The sequence below is a fragment of the Syngnathus scovelli genome, chromosome 9 (genome assembly GCF_024217435.2).
Source record: "Syngnathus scovelli strain Florida chromosome 9, RoL_Ssco_1.2, whole genome shotgun sequence".
Classification (NCBI taxonomy): domain Eukaryota; kingdom Metazoa; phylum Chordata; class Actinopteri; order Syngnathiformes; family Syngnathidae; genus Syngnathus; species Syngnathus scovelli.
This window is the reverse complement of record NC_090855.1, coordinates 17,032,348-17,053,411: the sequence shown is the minus strand read 5'-3', so window position 1 is coordinate 17,053,411 and position 21,064 is coordinate 17,032,348. Positions and strand designations below refer to the sequence as shown.

Genomic DNA, 21,064 nt, shown 5'->3' with positions numbered 1-21,064 from the left:
ATTTTTGTGTGAAGGCGATGGCCTTCACACATGTAATTCTACACCATTCTCTATTATTATTGTGTGAAGGCAATGGCCTTCACACACATGTTATTCTACACCATTCTCTATTATTGTGTGAAGGCGATGGCCTTCACACATATGTTATTCTACACCATTCTCTATTATTATTGTGTGAAGGTGATGGCCTTCACACATATGTTATTCTACACCATTCTCTATTATTGTGTGAAGGCGATGGCCTTCACACATATGTTATTCTACACCATTCTCTATTATTATTATTGTGTGAAGGCGATGGCCTTCACACATATGTTATTCTACACCTGTTGGAATAATTTTAAGTGAAGCTTTGACCTGCCAGACCTGGAGGCCTCGCCTTTACGAGTTTATCTTTCCTTTTATCTAAGTTCTTCCTTTTTAGTGATAGGGATGTCTTTTGATCCCTGTCAGCCATTTGTATCCTTCCTGTCCTTATGTTCTCTGTGTGTTTTGGTTCCCGTAAGAGGCCTTCACTAACAATGAGCAGGGCTTATTTGCATAGGTGACATGTTCTTTGTTTGATTCACAGGAACTTCATTCCTTTTCTTTTAGATGTAGGTTTGGTTCATAGATTGTAGTTTATCAGACCTTCTTTGTTAAGGGTTACATACAGTTAGAAGTAGTTGCATAAAAGTTATCCCATATTTACTCAATGTTTGTTTAAGGAACTGCATACCGGTTACCTCACGTTTGCTTAATGTGTGTTGAAATGTTTAGGACAAGTTACTTATTACTATTGTGTGTTAATTACCAAGTAGATAAAGTTAGCAAAGGTCTAGTTGCATTTGTTCCACAGCAAAGCGGCAATCAACGTGCGTCAGGGTATTTGTTGACCCGGGTCGAGGAAGAGTCAGCCAACTGAGGGAGGACAGCTGGGGACGGCCTCTGCGAGGGGTCACGAGCCAACAACGAAGTGCTAATTCACACCACACTACATTCTTTTGCTAATCAGCGTTGCTACAGACACAATCCCCCCTCCCTTTAGTGTAGCAACACCTCTGTAACCAGGGCAACCATAACATTAAAAAGAGGGGCACGTGGAGGAAGGACTCAGAACTGATGGAGGTTGTAACTGAGATTGCTTTCTCTATCGTTCTCCTCGCGAGTAAACCTGTTCTGGTTGTCTTCTCCTCTTCATTCCAGCTGAGTGATTTAATGTCTAATCGTATTTAGACCCAACAACACCATTCTCTATTCTTATTATTATTGTGTGAAGGCGATGGCCTTCACACATATGTTATTCTACACCATTCTCTATTATTATTATTATTATTGTGTGAAGGCGATGGCCTTCACACATATGTTATTCTACACCATTCTCTATTATATTATTATATAAAATTCGCGAACTTACGACAAATTTTTCCCCATTCATTCTTAATGGCAGATTCGACATTTCACATTTACATCATTCCACTTTTTTCTACATTGTTCAACCGATTCAACTCATTCCAACTTTCAACTGTTCATCTTTTTCCTACCTATTCCACAACTTCCCACTTACCAAAAATTCCAAATTTGAAATTCAACCAAATTCTCCAAAATTTCGTTTTTCCACTCTAACTTTTACGTTTTTCAACCGATTCAACCCATTCCAACTTTCAACTGTTCAACTTTTTCTAACTACTCCACAACTTCCAACTTATGAAAAATTCAAAACTTTCAAATTTGGAATTCAACCAAATTCTCAAAAATTTTGTTTTTCTACTCTAATTTCTACATTTTTCAACCGATTCAACTCATTCCAACTTTCAACTGTTCATGTTTTGCCTACCTATTCCACAACTTCCCGTTTACCAAAAATTCCAAATTTGAAATTCAACCAAATCTTTCTAAATTTCGTTTTTCTACTCTAATTTCTAGATTGTTCAACCGATTCAACTCATTCCAACTTTCAACTGTTCATCTTTTGCCTATCTATTCCACAACTTCCCACTTACCAAAAATTCCATATTTGAAATTCAACCAAATTCTCCAACATTTTGTTTTTCTACTCTAATTTCTACATTGTTCAACCGATTCAACCCGTTCCAACTTTCAACTCTTCATCTTTTGCCTACCTATTCCACAACTTCCGACTTACCAAAAATTCAAAATTTGAAATTCAACCAAATTCTCAAACATTTTGTTTTTCTACTCTAATTTCTACATTGTTCAACCGATTCAACCCGTTCCAACTTTCAACTCTTCATCTTTTGCCTACCTATTCCACAACTTCCCACTTACCAAAAATTCAAAATTTGAAATTCAACCAAATTCTCAAACATTTTGTTTTTCTTCTCTAATCTTTACATTGTGAAACCGATTCAATCCATTCCAACTTTCAACTTTTCAACTTTTGCTTACCTATTTCACAACTTCCCACTTACCAAAAATTCAAAATTTGAAATTCAACCAAATTCTCAAACATTTTGTTTTTCTTCTCTAATCTTTACATTGTGAAACCGATTCAATCCATTCCAACTTTCAACTTTTCAACTTTTGCTTACCTATTTCACAACTTCCCACTTACCAACAATTCCAAATTTGGAATTCAACCAAATTCTCAAAAATTGTGTTTTTCTACTCTAATTTCTACATTTTTTAACCGATTCAACTCATTCCAACTTTCAACTGTTCATGTTTTGCCTACCTATTCCACAACTTCCCGTTTACCAAAAATTCCAAATTTGAAATTCAACCAAATTCTCCAAAATTTCGTTTTTCTAATCTAATTTCTACATTGTTCAACCGATTCAACCCATTCCAACTTTCAACTCTTCATCTTTTGCCTACCTATTCCACAACTTCCCACTTACCAAAAATTCCATACTTGAAATTCAACCAAATTCTCCAACATTTTGTTTTTCTACTCTAATTTCTACATTGTTTGACCGATTCAACCCATTCCAACTTTCAACTCTTCATCTTTTGCCTACCTATTCCACAACTTCCGACTTACCAAAAATTCCAAATTTGAAATTCAACCAAAATCTCCAAAATTTCGTTTTTCTAATCTAATTTCTACATTGTTCAACCGATTCAACCCATTCCAACTTTCAACTCTTCATCTTTTGCCTACCTATTCCACAACTTCCCACTTACCAAAAATTCCATATTTGAAATTCAACCAAATTCTCCAACATTTTGTTTTTCTACTGTAATTTCTACATTGTTCAACCAATTCAACCCATTCCAACTTTCAACTCTTCATCTTTTGCCTACCTATTCCACAACTTCCCACTTACCAAAAATTAAAAATTAAAAATTTGAAATTCAACCAAATTCTCAAACATTTTGTTTTTCTACTCTAATCTTTACATTGTGCAACCGATTCAATCCATTCCAACTTTCAACTTTTCATCTTTTGCTTACCTATTTCACAACTTCCCACTTACCAAAAATTCCAAATTTGAAATTCAACCAAATTCTGCAAAATTTCGTTTTTCGACTCTAATTTGTACATTTTTCAACCGATTCAACCCATTCCAACTTTCAACTCTTCATCTTTTGCCTACGTATTACACAACTTCCCACTTACCAAAAATCCCAAATTTGAAATTCAACCAAATTCTCCAAAATTTCGTTTTTCTACTCTCATTTCTACATTTCTCTACCGATCCAACCCATTCCAACTTTCAACTCTTCATCTTTTGCTTACCTATTCCACAACTTCCCCTTACAAAAAATTCCAAATTTTGAAATTTGAAATTCAACCAAATTCTCCAAAAATGTGTTTTTCTACTCTAATTTTCACATTGTTCAACCGATTCAACTCATTCCAACTTTCAACTCTTCATCTTTTTCCTACCTATTCCCCACATTGCCACTTGCCATAAATTCCACATTTTAAGATTTTAAACTCAACCAAATTCTCCAAAATTCTGAAATTCCACCAAATTCTCCCAAATTCCGTTTTTCACCTCTATTTTCTACATTTCTCAAGTAATTCAACTCGTTTCAGCATAATTCGCCAGCATTCGCCAAGAAGTGATTCAAAGTCTTCGCCTTCACACGCAATTTCTCCAGAAATTGCATTTTCTAGTTATTATTATATTTTATTCTCCACACTTTTTTGTCCCGCTTCTTCTTCCACATAATTCATCCGATTCACTCCGTTCCACTTTTGACGTATTCCAAATATTCACGAGATGAGCGCTTCCATTTTTCTCGTTCCGAAAATTTTCCGATTTCGCAAAATTCGCGAATTTACGACAAATTTTTCCCCATTCATTCTCAATGGCAGATTCGACATTTCACTTTTACGTCATTCCCCTTTTAAATTCACCTCATTCAGCACATTCAAACCACATTCGGAATGATTCTCGACATTCCCAAAATTCCCAAATTCAAAAATTTCACGTTTTCACGTTAAAAATTTCGACAAAATTTCACAAAATTCCGTTTTTCACCTCTAATTTCTACATTTCTTGACCGATTCAACCCATTCCAACTTTCAACTGTTCATCTTTTTCCTAACTATTCCACACCTTCCCACTTACCAAAATTTCCAAATTTTCAATTTTGAAATTCACACCAAATTCTACAAAATTTCGTTTTTCCACTCTAATTTCTACATTTTTCAACCGATTCAACCCATTCCAACTCTATTCAGTTTGGTCACCTCATCCTTACCATTTTCACCCCTTCACCCCCACTTCCACTATGCTTTCACAATTCAACCCTTGACCCCCACTTCCAGTGTGGCGGCCATCTTGGATTGACCCTGAAGTGCTCCCAATGAACCTAGAATGAACCGGAAGTGCCCCAAATCAATCCGGAAGTGACCTTAGGTAAACAGGAAGTGACCTCAGGTAAACCGGAAGTGACCCCAAATCAAACCGAAAGTGACCTTTTTAAACCGGAAGTGACCTTTTTAAACCGGAAGTGACCCCAAATAAACCGGAAGTGACCTCAGCTAGACCGGAAGTGCCTCTAATCAGACCGGAAGTGACCCAAATAGACCGGAAGTGACCCAAATCAACCCGGAAGTGACCTTATTTCAACATTAACTGCCATAAATAGCTACATTAGGCGCTAACTTTTGCATTTTTTGTCCGATTGAACCCGTTTCAACATTTTAACCCCAAAAGTGAACCTCCTGAAGCTGTTTTTTTTACGTTTTGTTCCAAATTTCAAAATATTTTGGCGCAATTGCTTTTTCTTTTAATTCCAATTCATTCTCTATGGGGATTCAACATTTGCTCTCGCTTCTACATTTTTTAACCGATTCAACCCGTTCCAACATTCAACTGTTCATCCTTTGCCTGCCTATTCCACAACTTTCCACTTACCAAAAATTCTCTACAATTTCGTTTTTCTACTCTTTTTTCCACATTTTTCAACCGATTCAACCCATTCCAACTTTATTCACTTTGTTTACCTTATGCTTACCATATTCACCTCCTTCACCCACACTTCCAGTGTGGCGGCCATCTTGGATTGACCCGGAAGTGCCCCCAATGAACCCAGAATGTACCGGAAGTGCCCCATATCAAACCGCAAGTGACCTTAGGTAAACAGGAAGTGACCTTAGGTAAACCGGAAGTGACCCTAAATCAAACCGGAAGTGACCTTTTAAAACCGGAAGTGACCTTTTTAAACAGGAAGTGACCCCAAATAAACCGGAAGTGACCTCAGCTAGACCGGAAGTGCCTCTACTAATACCGGAAGTGACCCAAATAGACCGGAAGTATTCCAAATCACCCCGGAAGTGACCTTATTTCAACATTAACTGCCCTAAATAGCTACATTAGTCGCTAACTTTTGCATTTTTTGTCCGATTGAACCCATTTCAACATTTTAACCCCAAAACTGAACCTCCTGAAGCCGTTTTCTTCCTTTTGTTCCAAATTTCAAAAAATTTTGGCGCAATTGCTTTTTCTTTTAATTCCCATTCATTCTCTATGGGGATTCAAGATTTGCTCTAACATCTACATTTTTTAACCGTTTCAACCTGTTCCAACTTTCAACTGTTCATCTTTTGCCTACCTATTCCACAACCTCCCACTTGCCAAAAATCCCAAACTTTCAAATTTGAGATTCAACCAAATTCTCCAAAATTTAGTATTACACTTCTAATTTCCACATTTCTCAAGAAATTCAACTAATTTCAACATCATTCGGCATGATTCCCCAAGAAGTGATTCAAAGTCTTCGCCTTCACACGCAATTTCTCCAGAAATTGCATTTTCTAGTTGTGTGAAGGCGATGGCCTTCACACATATGTTATTCTACACCATTCTCTATTATTGTGTGAAGGCGATGGCCTTCACACATATGTTATTCTACACCATTCTCTATTATTATTATTATTGTGTGAAGGCGATGGCCTTCACACATATGTTATTCTACACCATTCTCTATTATTATTGTGTGAAGGCGATGGCCTTCACACATATGTTATTCTACACCATTCTCTATTATTATTATTGTGTGAAGGCGATGGCCTTCACACATATGTTATTCTACACCATTCTCTATTATTATTATTATTCTTCTATTTTATTCCCGCCACTTTTTTGTCCCGCTTCTTCTTCCACATAATTCATCCGATTCACTCCGTTCCACTTTTGATGTATTCCAAATATTCACGAGATGAGCGCTTCCATTTTTCTCGTTCCGAAAATTTTCCGATTTCGCGAAATTCGCGAATTTACGACAAATTTTTCCCCATTCATTCTCAATGGCAGATTCGACAATTCACATTTACGTCATTCCCCTTTTAAATTCACCTCATTCAGCACATTCAAACCACATTCGGAATGATTCTCGACATTCCCAAAATTCCCAAATTCAAAAATTTCACGTTTTCACGTTAAAAATTTCGATAAATTTCACAAAATTCCGTTTTTCACCTCTAATTTCTACATTTTTTGACCGATTCAACCCATTCCAACTTTCAACTGTTAATCTTTTCATTCAGCATCATTCCCCAAGAAGTGATTCAAAGTCTTCGCCTTCACACGCAATTTCTCCAGAAATTGCATTTTCTAGTTATTGTGTGAAGGCGATGGCCTTCACACATATGTTATTCTACACCATTCTCTATTATTATTATTATTATTATTGTGTGAAGGCGATGGCCTTCACACATATGTTATTCTACACCATTCTCTATTATTGTGTGAAGGCGATGGCCTTCACACATATGTTATTCTACACCATTCTCTATTATTATTATTATTATTATTATTATTATTCTTCTATTTTATTCCCGCCACTTTTTTGTCCCGCTTCTTCTTCCACATAATTCATCCGATTCACTCCGTTCCACTTTTGACGTATTCCAAATATTCACGAGATGGGCGCTTCCATTTTTCTCGTTCCGAAAATTTTCCGATTTCGCAAAATTCGCGAATTTACGACAAATTTTTCCCCATTCATTCTCAATGGCAGATTCGACATTTCACATTTACGTCATTCCCCTTTTAAATTCACCTCATTCAGCACATTCAAACCACATTCGGAATGATTCTCGACATTCCCAAAATTCCCAAATTCAAAAATTTCACGTTTTCTCGTTAAAAATTCCGACAAAATTTCACGAAATTTCGTTTTTCACCTCTAATTTCTACATTTTTCGACCGATTCAACCCGTTCCAACTTCCAACTGTTCATCTTTTGCCTACCTATTCCACAACTTCCCACTTACAAAAAAATTCCAAATTTTCAAATTTGAAATTCAACCAAATTCTTCGTAATTTCGTTTTTCTACTCTAACTTCTACATTTTTCAACCGATTCAACCCATTCCAACTTTCAACTGTTCATCTTTTGCCTGCCTATTCCACAACTTCTCACCTACCAAAAATTCCAAAATTTCAAATTTGAAATTCAACCAAATTCTCCACAATTTCGTTTTTCTACTCTAACTTCTACGTTTTTCAACCGATTCAACCCATTCCAACTTTCAACTGTTCATCTTTTGCCTACCTATTCCACACCTTCCCACTTACCAAAATTTCCAAATTTTCAATTTTGAAATTCAACCAAATTCTACAAAATTTGGTTTTTCTACTCTAATTTCTACATTTTTCAACCGATTCAACCCATTCCAACTTTATTCACTTTGCTCACCTCATCCTTACCATATTCACCACCTTCACCCCCACTTCCACTATGCTTACAAAATTCAACCCTTGACCCCCACTTCCAGTGTGGCGGCCATCTTGGATTGACCCTGAAGTGCTCCCAATGAACCTAGAATGAACCGGAAGTGCCCCAAATCGAACCGGAAGTGACCTTAGGTAAACAGGAAGTGACCTCAGGTAAACCGGAAGTGACCCCAAATCAAACCGGAAGTGACCTTTTTAAACCGGAAGTGACCTTTTTAAACCGGAAGTGACCCCAAATTAACCGGAAGTGACCTCAGCTAGACCGGAAGTGCCTCTAGTCAAACCGGAAGTGACCCAAATAGACCGGAAGTGACCCAAATCAAACCGGAAGTGACCCCAAATGAACCGGAAGTGACCTCAAGTAAACCGGAAGTGACCCCAAATCAAACCGGAAGTGACCTTTTTAAACCGGAAGTGACCTTTTAAAACCGGAAGTGACCCCAAATAAACCGGAAGTGACCTCGGCTAGACCGGAAGTGCCTCTACTCAAACCGGAAGTGACCCAAATAGACCGGAAGTGACCCAAATCACCCCGGAAGTGACCTTATTTCAACATTAACTGCCCTAAATAGCTACATTAGTCGCTAACTTTTGCATTTTTTGTCCGATTAAACCCGTTTCAACATTTTAAAGGGAAAAGGGAACCTCCTTAAGCCGTTTTTTGTCCTTTTGTTCCAAATTTCAAAATATTTTGGCGCAATTGCTTTTTCTTTTAATTCCCAGTCATTCTCTATGGGGATTCAAGATTTGCTCTAACTTCTACATTTTTTAACCGTTTCAACCCGTTCCAACTTTCAACTGTTCATCTTTTGCCTACCTATTCCACAACCTCCTACTTACCAAAAATTCCAAAATTCAAATTTGAAATTCAACCACATTCTCCAAAATTTAGTATTACACTTCTATTTTCCACATTTCTCAAGAAATTCAACTCATTTCAACATCATTCCCCAAGAAGTGATTCAAAGTCTTCGCCTTCACACGCAATTTCTCCAGAAATTGCATTTTCTAGTTATTATTATTCTTCTATTTTATTCTCCACACTTTTTTGTCCCGCTTCTTCTTCCACATAGTTCATCCGATTCACTCCGTTCCACTTTTGATGTATTCCAAATATTCACGAGATGAGCGCTTCCATTTTTCTCGTTCCGAAAATTTTCCGATTTCGCAAAATTCGCGAATTTACGACAAATTTTTCCCCATTCATTCTCAATGGCAGATTCGACATTTCACATTTACGTCATTCCCCTTTTAAATTCACCTCATTCAGCACATTCAAACCACATTCGGAATGATTCTCGACATTCCCAAAATTCCCAAATTCAAAAATTTCACGTTTTCACGTTAAAAATTCCGACAAAATTTCACGAAATTTCGTTTTTCACCTCTAATTTCTACATTTTTCGACCGATTCAACCCGTTCCAACTTCCAACTGTTCATCTTTTGCCTACCTATTCCACAACTTCCCACTTACAAAAAAATTCCAAATTTTCAAATTTGAAATTCAACCAAATTCTTCGTAATTTCGTTTTTCTACTCTAATTTCTACATTTTTCAACCGATTCAACCCATTCCAACTTTCAACTGTTCATCTTTTGCCTGCCTATTCCACAACTTCTCACCTTTCAAAAATTCCAAAATTTCAAATTTGAAATTCAACCAAATTCTCCAAAATTTCGTTTTTCTACTCTAACTTCTACGTTTTTCAACCGATTCAACCCATTCCAACTTTCAACTGTTCATCTTTTGCCTACCTATTCCACACCTTCCCACTTACCAAAATTTCCAAATTTTCAATTTTGAAATTCAACCAAATTCTACAAAATTTGGTTTTTCTACTCTAATTTCTACATTTTTCAACCGATTCAACCCATTCCAACTTTATTCACTTTGGTCACCTCATCCTTACCATATTCACCCCCTTCACCCCCACTTCCACTATGCTTACAAAATTCAACCCTTGACCCCCACTTCCAGTGTGGCGGCCATCTTGGATTGACCCTGAAGTGCTCCCAATGAACCTAGAATGAACCGGAAGTGGCCCAAATCAAACCGGAAGTGACCTTAGGTAAACAGGAAGTGACCTCAGGTAAACCGGAAGTGACCCCAAATCAAACCGGAAGTGACCTTTTTAAACCGGAAGTGACCTTTTTAAACCGGAAGTGACCCCAAATAAACCGGAAGTGACCTCAGCTGGACCGGAAGTGCCTCTAATCAGACCGGAAGTGACCCAAATGGACCGGAAGTGACCCAAATCAACCCGGAAGTGAACTTATTTCAACATTAACTGCCATAAATAGCTACATTAGGCGCTAACTTTTGCATTTTTTGTCCGATTGAACCCGTTTCAACATTTTAACCCCAAAAGTGAACCTCCTGAAGCTGTTTTTTTACGTTTTGTTCCAAATTTCAAAATATTTTGGCGCAATTGCTTTTTCTTTTAATTCCCATTCATTCTCTATGGAGATTCAACATTTGCTCTCACGTCTACATTTTTTAACCGATTCAACCCGTTCCAACATTCAACTGTTCATCTTTTGCCTACCTATTCCACAACCTCCCACTTACCACAAATTCCAAACTTCAAATTTGAAATTCAACCAAATTCTCCAAAATTTAGTATTACACTTCTATTTTCCACATTTCTCAAGAAATTCAACTCATTTCAACATCATTCGCCATCATTCCCCAAGAAGTGATTCAAAGTCTTCGCCTTCACACGCAATTTCTCCAGAAATTGCATTTTCTAGTTATTATTATTATTATATTTTATTCTCCACACTTTTTTGTCCCGCTTCTTCTTCCACATAATTCATCCGATTCACTCCGTTCCACTTTTGACGTATTCCAAATATTCACGAGATGAGCGCTTCCATTTTTCTCGTTCCGAAAATTTTCCGATTTCGCAAAATTCGCGAATTTACGACAAATTTTTCCCCATTCATTCTCAATGGCAGATTCTACATTTCACATTTACGTCATTCCCCTTTTAAATTCACCTCATTCAGCACATTCAAACCACATTCGGAATGATTCTCGACATTCCCAAAATTCCCAAATTCAAAAATTTCACGTTTTCACGTTAAAAATTCCGACAAAATTTCACGAAATTTCGTTTTTCACCTCTAGTTTCTACATTTTTCAACCGATTCAACCCATTCCAATTTTCAACTGTTCATCTTTTGCCTGCCTATTCCACAACTTCTCACCTACCAAAAATTCCAAAATTTCTAATTTGAAATTCAACCAAATTCTCCAAAATTTCATTTTTCTACTCTAACTTCTACGTTTTTCAACCGATTCAACCCATTCCAACTTTCAACTGTTCATCTTTTGCCTACCTATTCCGCACCTTCCCACTTACCAAAATTTCCAAATTTTCAATTTTGAAATTCAACCAAATTCTACAAAATTTGGTTTTTCTACTCTAATTTCTACATTTTTCAACCGATTCAACCCATTCCAACTTTATTCACTTTGGTCACCTCATCCTTACCATATTCACCCCCTTCACCCCCACTTCCACTATGCTTACACAATTCAACCCTTGACCCCCACTTCCAGTGTGGCGGCCATCTTGGATTGACCCTGAAGTGCTCCCAATGAACCTAGAATGAACCGGAAGTGCCCCAAATCGAACCGGAAGTGACCTTAGGTAAACAGGAAGTGACCTCAGGTAAACCGGAAGTGACCCCAAATCAAACCGGAAGTGACCTTTTTAAACCGGAAGTGACCTTTTTAAACCGGAAGTGACCTCAGCTGGACCGGAAGTGCCTCTAATCAAACCGGAAGTGACCCAAATCAAACCGGAAGTGATCTTATTTCAACATTAAGTGCCCTAAATAGCTAAATTTTAGCTAACTTTTGCAATTTTTGTCCGATTAAACCCGTTTAAACATTTTAACCCCAAAATGGAACCTCCTGAAGTCGTTTTTTGTCCTTTTGTTCCAAATTTCAAAATATTTTGGCGCAATTGCTTTTTCTTTTAATTCCCAGTCATTCTCTATGGGGATTCAAGATTTGCTCTAACTTCTACATTTTTTAACCGTTTCAACCCGTTCCAACTTTCAACTGTTCATCTTTTGCCTACCTATTCCACAACCTCCCACTTAACAAAAATTCCAAAATTCAAATTTGAAATTCAACCACATTCTCCAAAATTTAGTATTACACTTCTATTTTCCACATTTCTCAAGAAATTCAACTCATTTCAACATCATTCGGCATCATTCCCAAAGAAGTGATTCAAAGTCTTCGCCTTCACACGCAATTTCTCCAGAAATTGCATTTTCTAGTTATTATTATTATTGTGTGAAGGCGATGGCCTTCACACATATGTTATTCTACACCATTCTCTATTATTATTATTATTATTGTGTGAAGGCGATGGCCTTCACACATATGTTATTCTACACCATTCTCTATTATTATTATTATTATTGTGTGAAGGCGATGGCCTTCACACATATGTTATTCTACACCATTCTCTATTATTGTGTGAAGGCGATGGCCTTCACACATATGTTATTCTACACCATTCTCTATTATTATTATTATTATTATTATTATTATTCTTCTATTTTATTCCCGCCACTTTTTTGTCCCGCTTCTTCTTCCACATAATTCATCCGATTCACTCCGTTCCACTTTTGACGTATTCCAAATATTCACGAGATGAGCGCTTCCATTTTTCTCGTTCCGAAAATTTTCCGATTTCGCAAAATTCGCGAATTTACGACAAATTTTTCCCCATTCATTCTCAATGGCAGATTCGACATTTCACATTTACGTCATTCCCCTTTTACATTCACCTCATTCAGCACATTCAAACCACATTCGGAATGATTCTCGACATTCCCAAAATTCCCAAATTCAAAAATTTCACGTTTTCTCGTTAAAAATTCCGACAAAATTTCACGAAATTTCGTTTTTCACCTCTAGTTTCTACATTTTTCAACCGATTCAACCCATTCCAATTTTCAACTTTTCATCTTTTGCCTGCCTATTCCACAACTTCTCACCTACCAAAAATTCCAAAATTTCAAATTTGAAATTCAACCAAATTCTCCAAAATTTCGTTTTTCTACTCTAACTTCTACGTTTTTCAACCGATTCAACCCATTCCAACTTTCAACTGTTCATCTTTTGCCTACCTATTCCACACCTTCCCACTTACCAAAATTTCCAAATTTTCAATTTTGAAATTCAACCAAATTCTACAAAATTTGGTTTTTCTACTCTAATTTCTACATTTTTCAACCGATTCAACCCATTCCAACTTTATTCACTTTGGTCACCTCATCCTTACCATATTCACCCCCTTCACCCCCACTTCCACTATGCTTACACAATTCAACCCTTGACCCCCACTTCCAGTGTGGCGGCCATCTTGGATTGACCCTGAAGTGCTCCCAATGACCCTAGAATGAACCGGAAGTGCCCCAAATCGAACCGGAAGTGACCTTAGGTAAACAGGAAGTGACCTTAGGTAAACCGGAAGTGACCCCAAATCAAACCGGAAGTGACCTTTTTAAACCGGAAGTGACCTTTTTAAACCGGAAGTGACCCCAAATAAACCGGAAGTGACCTCAGCTAGACCGGAAGTGCCTCTAATCAAACCGGAAGTGACCCAAATAGACCGGAAGTGACCCAAATCAACCCGGAAGTGACCTTATTTCAAAATTAACTGCCCTAAATAGCTACATTAGGCGCTAACTTTTGCATTTTTTGTCCGATTGAACCCATTTCAACATTTTAACCCCAAAAGTGAACCTCCTGAAGCCGTTTTCTTCCTTTTGTTCCAAATTTCAAAAAATTTTGGCGCAATTGCTTTTTCTTTTAATTCCCATTCATTCTCTATGGGGATTCAAGATTTGCTCTAACTTCTACATTTTTTAACCGTTTCAACCTGTTCCAACTTTCAACTGTTCATCTTTTGCCTACCTATTCCACAACCTCCCACTTACCAAAAATCCCAAACTTTCAAATTTGAGATTCAACCAAATTCCCCAAAATTTAGTATTACACTTCTATTTTCCACATTTCTCAAGAAATTCAACTCATTTCAACATCATTCGCCATCATTCCCCAAGAAGTGATTCAAAGTCTTCGCCTTCACACGCAATTTCTCCAGAAATTGCATTTTCTAGTTATTATTATTATTATTATATTTTATTCTCCACACTTTTTTGTCCCGCTTCTTCTTCCACATAATTCATCCGATTCACTCCGTTCCACTTTTGACGTATTCCAAATATTCACGAGATGAGCGCTTCCATTTTTCTCGTTCCGAAAATTTTCCGATTTCGCAAAATTCGCGAATTTACGACAAATTTTTCCCCATTCATTCTCAATGGCAGATTCTACATTTCACATTTACGTCATTCCCCTTTTAAATTCACCTCATTCAGCACATTCAAACCACATTCGGAATGATTCTCGACATTCCCAAAATTCCCAAATTCAAAAATTTCACGTTTTCACGTTAAAAATTCCGACAAAATTTCACGAAATTTCGTTTTTCACCTCTAGTTTCTACATTTTTCAACCGATTCAACCCATTCCAATTTTCAACTGTTCATCTTTTGCCTGCCTATTCCACAACTTCTCACCTACCAAAAATTCCAAAATTTCAAATTTGAAATTCAACCAAATTCTCCAAAATTTCGTTTTTTTACTCTAACTTCTACGTTTTTCAACCGATTCAACCCATTCCAACTTTCAACTGTTCATCTTTTGCCTACCTATTCCACACCTTCCCACTTACCAAAATTTCCAAATTTTCAATTTTGAAATTCAACCAAATTCTACAAAATTTGGTTTTTCTACTCTAATTTCTACATTTTTCAACCGATTCAACCCATTCCAACTCTATTCACTTTGGTCACCTCATCCCTTCCCATATTCACCTCTTCACCTCCACTTCCACTATGCTTTCACAATTCAACCCTTGACCCCCACTTCCAGTGTGGCGGCCATCTTGGATTGACCCTGAAGTGCTCCCAATGACCCTAGAATGAACCGGAAGTTCCCCAAATCGAACCGGAAGTGACCTTAGGTAAACAGGAAGTGACCTTAGGTAAACCGGAAGTGACCCCAAATCAAACCGGAAGTGACCTTTTTACACCGGAAGTGACCCTAAATAAACCGGAAGTGACCTCAGCTGGACCGGAAGTGCCTCTAATCAGACCGGAAGTGACCCAAATAGACCGGAAGTGACCCAAATCAAACCGGAAGTGAACTTATTTCAACATTAACTGCCATAAATAGCTATATTAGGCGCTAACTTTTGCATTTTTTGTCCGATTGAACCCGTTTCAACATTTTAACCCCAAAAGTGAACCTCCTGAAGTTGTTTTTTTACGTTTTGTTCCAAATTTCAAAATATTTTGGCGCAATTGCTTTTTCTTTTAATTCCCATTCATTCTCTATGGGGATTCAACATTTGCTCTCACTTCTACATTTTTTAACCGATTCAACCCGTTCCAACATTCAAATGTTCATCCTTTGCCTGCCTATTCCACAACTTTCCACTTACCAAAAATTCTCTACAATTTCGTTTTTCTACTCTTTTTTCCACATTTTTCAACCGATTCAACCCATTCCAACTTTATTCACTTTGTTTACCTTATGCTTACCATATTCACCTCCTTCACCCCCACTTCCAGTGTGGCGGCCATCTTGGATTGACCCGGAAGTGCCCCCAATGACTCTAGAATGAACCGGAAGTGCCCCAAATCGAACCGGAAGTGACCTTAGGTAAACAGGAAGTGACCTTAGGTAAACCGGAAGTGACCCCAAATCAAACCGGAAGTGACCTTTTTAAACCGGAAGTGACCTTTTTAAACCGGAAGTGACCCCAAATAAACCGGAAGTGACCTCAGCTAGACCGGAAGTGCCTCTACTCAAACCGGAAGTGACCCAAATAGACCGGAAGTGACCCAAATCAACCCAGAAGTGAACTTATTTCAACATTAACTGCCATAAATAGCTACATTAGTCGCTAACTTTTGCATTTTTTGTCCGATTGAACCCGTTTCAACATTTTAACCCCAAAAGGGAACCTCCTGAAGCCGTTTTTTTACGTTTTGTTCCAAATTTCAAAATATTTTGGCGCAATTGCTTTGTCTTTTAATTCCCAGTCATTCTCTATGGGGATTCAAGATTTGCTCTAACTTCTACATTTTTTAACCGTTTCAACCCGTTCCAACTTTCAACTGTTCATCTTTTGCCTACCTATTCCACAACCTCCCACTTACCAAAAAATTCAAAAATTCAAATTTGAAATTGAACCACATTCTCCAAAATTTAGTATTACACTTCTATTTTCCACATTTCTCAAGAAATTCAACTCATTTCAACATCATTCGGCATCATTCCCAAAGAAGTGATTCAAAGTCTTCGCCTTCACACGCAATTTCTCCAGAAATTGCATTTTCTAGTTATTATTATTCTTCTATTTTATTCTCCACACTTTTTTGTCCCGCTTCTTCTTCCACATAGTTCATCCGATTCACTCCGTTCCACTTTTGACGCGTTCCAAATATTCACGAGATGAGCGCTTCCATTTTTCTCGTTCCGAAAATTTTCCGATTTCGCAAAATTCGCGAACTTACGACAAATTTTTCCCCATTCATTCTTAATGGCAGATTCGACATTTCACATTTACATCATTCCACTTTTTTCTACATTGTTCAACCGATTCAACTCATTCCAACTTTCAACTGTTCATCTTTTGCCTACCTATTCCACAACTTCCCACTTACCAAAAATTCCAAATTTGAAATTCAACCAAATTCTCCAAAATTTCGTTTTTCCACTCTAACTTTTACGTTTTTCAACCGATTCAACCCATTCCAACTTTCAACTGTTCATCTTTTTCTAACTATTCCACAACTTCCAACTTATGAAAAATTCCAAATTTTCAAATTTGGAATTCAACCAAATTCTCAAAAATTTTGTTTTTCTAATCTAATTTCTACATTTTTCAACCGATTCAACTCATTCCAACTTTCAACTGTTCATGTTTTGCCTACCTATTCCACAACTTCCCACTTACCAAAAATTCCATATTTGAAATTCAACCAAATTCTCCAACATTTTGTTTTTCTACTCTAATTTCTACATTTTTTAACCGATTCAACTCATTCCAACTTTCAACTGTTCATGTTTTGCCTACCTATTCCACAACTTCCCGTTTACCAAAAATTCCAAATTTGAAATTCAACCAAATTCTCCAAAATTTCGTTTTTCTAATCTAATTTCTACATTGTTCAACCGATTCAACCCATTCCAACTTTCAACTCTTCATCTTTTGCCTACCTATTCCACAACTTCCCACTTACCAAAAATTCCATATTTGAAATTCAACCAAATTCTCCAACATTTGGTTTTTCTACTCTAAATTCTACATTGTTCAACCGATTCAACCCATTCCAACTTTCAACTCTTCATCTTTTGCCTACCTATTCCACAACTTCCGACTTACCAAAAATTCCAAATTTGGAATTCAACCAAATTCTCAAAAATTTTGTTTTTCTACTCTAATTTCTACATTTTTTAACCGATTCAACTCATTCCAACTTTCAACTGTTCATGTTTTGCCTACCTATTCCACAACTTCCCGTTTACCAAAAATTCCAAATTTGAAATTCAACCAAATTCTCCAAAATTTCGTTTTTCTAATCTAATTTCTACATTGTTCAACCGATTCAACCCATTCCAACTTTCAACTCTTCATCTTTTGCCTACCTATTCCACAACTTCCCACTTACCAAAAATTCCATATTTGAAATTCAACCAAATTCTCCAACATTTTGTTTTTCTACTCTAATTTCTACATTGTTCAACCGATTCAACCCATTCCAACTTTCAACTCTTCATCTTTTGCCTACCTATTCCACAACTTCCGACTTACCAAAAATTCCAAATTTGAAATTCAACCAAAATCTCCAAAATTTCGTTTTTCTACTGTAATTTCTACATTGTTCAACCGATTCAACCCATTCCAACTTTCAACTCTTCATCTTTTGCCTACCTATTCCACAACTTCCCACTTACCAAAAATTAAAAATTAAAAATTTGAAATTCAACCAAATTCTCAAACATTTTGTTTTTCTACTCTAATCTTTACATTGTGCAACCGATTCAATCCATTCCAACTTTCAACTTTTTATCTTTTGCTTACCTATTTCACAACTTCCCACTTTCCAAAAATTCCAAATTTGAAATTCAACCAAATTCTGCAAAATTTCGTTTTTCGACTCTAATTTGTACATTTTTCAACCAATCCAACCCATTCCAACTTTCAACTCTTCATCTTTTGCCTACGTATTACACAACTTCCCACTTACCAAAAATCCCAAATTTGAAATTCAACCAAATTCTCCAAAATTTCGTTTTTCTACTCTCATTTCTACATTTCTCTACCGATTCAACCCATTCCAACTTTCAACTCTTCATCTTTTGCTTACCTATTCCACAACTTCCCCTTACAAAAAATTCCAAATTTTGAAATTTGAAATTCAACCAAATTCTCCAAAAATGTGTTTTTCTACTCTAATTTTCACATTGTTCAACCGATTCAACTCATTCCAACTTTCAACTCTTCATCTTTTTCCTACCTATTCCCCAAATTTCCACTTGCCATAAATTCCACATTTTAAGATTTTAAACTCAACCAAATTCTCCAAAATTCTGAAATTCCACCAAATTCTCCAAAATTCCGTTTTTCACCTCTATTTTCTACATTTCTCAAGTAATTCAACTCGTTTCAGCATAATTCGCCAGCATTCCCCAAGAAGTGATTCAAAGTCTTCGCCTTCACACGCAATTTCTCCAGTTATTATTATTCTTCTATTTTATTCTCCACACTTTTTTGTCCCGCTTCTTCTTCCACATAGTTCATCCGATTCACTCCGTTCCACTTTTGACGCGTTCCAAATATTCACGAGATGAGCGCTTCCATTTTTCTCGTTCCGAAAATTTTCCGATTTCGCAAAATTCGCGAACTTACGACAAATTTTTCCCCATTCATTCTTAATGGCAGATTCGACATTTCACATTTACATCATTCCACTTTTTTTCTACATTGTTCAACCGATTCAACTCATTCCAACTTTCAACTGTTCATCTTTTGCCTACCTATTCCACAACTTCCCACTTACCAAAAATTCCAAATTTGAAATTCAACCAAATTCTCCAAAATTTCGTTTTTCCACTCTAACTTTTACGTTTTTCAACCGATTCAACCCATTCCAACTTTCAACTGTTCATCTTTTTCTAACTATTCCACAACTTCCAACTTATGAAAAATTCCAAATTTTCAAATTTGGAATTCAACCAAATTCTCAAAAATTTTGTTTTTCTAATCTAATTTCTACATTTTTCAACCGATTCAACTCATTCCAACTTTCAACTGTTCATGTTTTGCCTACCTATTCCACAACTTCCCACTTACCAAAAATTCCATATTTGAAATTCAACCAAATTCTCCAACATTTTGTTTTTCTACTCTAATTTCTACATTTTTTAACCGATTCAACTCATTCCAACTTTCAACTGTTCATGTTTTGCCTACCTATTCCACAACTTCCCGTTTACCAAAAATTCCAAATTTGAAATTCAACCAAATTCTCCAAAATTTCGTTTTTCTAATCTAATTTCTACATTGTTCAACCGATTCAACCCATTCCAACTTTCAACTCTTCATCTTTTGCCTACCTATTCCACAACTTCCCACTTACCAAAAATTCCATATTTGAAATTCAACCAAATTCTCCAACATTTTGTTTTTCTACTCTAATTTCTACATTGTTCAACCGATTCAACCCATTCCAACTTTCAACTCTTCATCTTTTGCCTACCTATTCCACAACTTCCGACTTACAAAAAATTCCAAATTTGAAATTCAACCAAAATCTCCAAAATTTCGTTTTTCTACTCTAATTTCTACATTGTTCAACCGATTCAATCCGTTCCAACTTTCAACTCTTCATCTTTTGCCTACCTATTCCACAACTTCCCACTTACCAAAAATTCAAAATTTGAAATTCAACCAAATTCTCAAACATTTTGTTTTTCTTCTCTAATCTTTACATTGTGAAACCGATTCAATCCATTCCAACTTTCAACTTTTCATCTTTTGCTTACCTATTTCACAACTTCCCACTTACCAAAAATTCCAAATTTGGAATTCAACCAAATTCTCAAAAATTGTGTTTTTCTACTCTAATTTCTACATTGTTCAACCGATTCAACCCATTCCAACTTTCAACTCTTCATCTTTTGCCTACCTATTCCACAACTTCCCACTTACCAAAAATTCCATATTTGAAATTCAACCAAATTCTCCAACATTTTGTTTTTCTACTCTAATTTCTACATTGTTCAACCGATTCAACCCATTCCAACTTTCAACTCTTCATCTTTTGCCTACCTATTCCACAACTTCCGACTTACCAAAAATTCCAAATTTGAAATTCAACCAAAATCTCCAAAATTTCGTTTTTCTACTGTAATTTCTACATTGTTCAACCGATTCAACCCATTCCAACTTTCAACTCTTCATCTTTTGCCTACCTATTCCACAACTTCACACTTACCAAAATTTAAAAATTAAAAATTTGAAATTCAACCAAATTCTCAAACATTTTGTTTTTCTACTCTAATCTTTACATTGTGCAACCGATTCAATCCATTCCAACTTTTCATCTTTTGCTTACCTATTTCACAACTTCCCACTTACCAAAAATTCCAAATTTGAAATTCAACCAAATTCTGCAAAATTTCGTTTTTCGACTCTACTTTTTACATTTTTCAACCGATTCAACCCATTCCAACATTCAACTGTTCATCTTTTCCCTACCTATTCCACAACCTCCCACTTACCAAAAATTCCAAACTTCAAATTTGAAATTCAACCAAAT

At 36.4% G+C, this 21,064-nt stretch overlaps 1 long non-coding RNA gene across 1 annotated transcript in view; it reads right to left on the bottom strand.

Annotated features, from left to right (window-relative positions):
• Positions 1–8,314: 8,314 nt before the first annotated feature.
• LOC137840614 (uncharacterized) overlaps positions 8,315–21,064 on the bottom strand; it is a 63,333-nt gene continuing 50,583 nt past the window's right edge. The window contains exon 2 of the long non-coding RNA XR_011087382.1: positions 8,315–11,892. This is a non-coding gene — a long non-coding RNA (uncharacterized lncRNA). The remainder of the gene's footprint in view (positions 11,893–21,064) is intronic.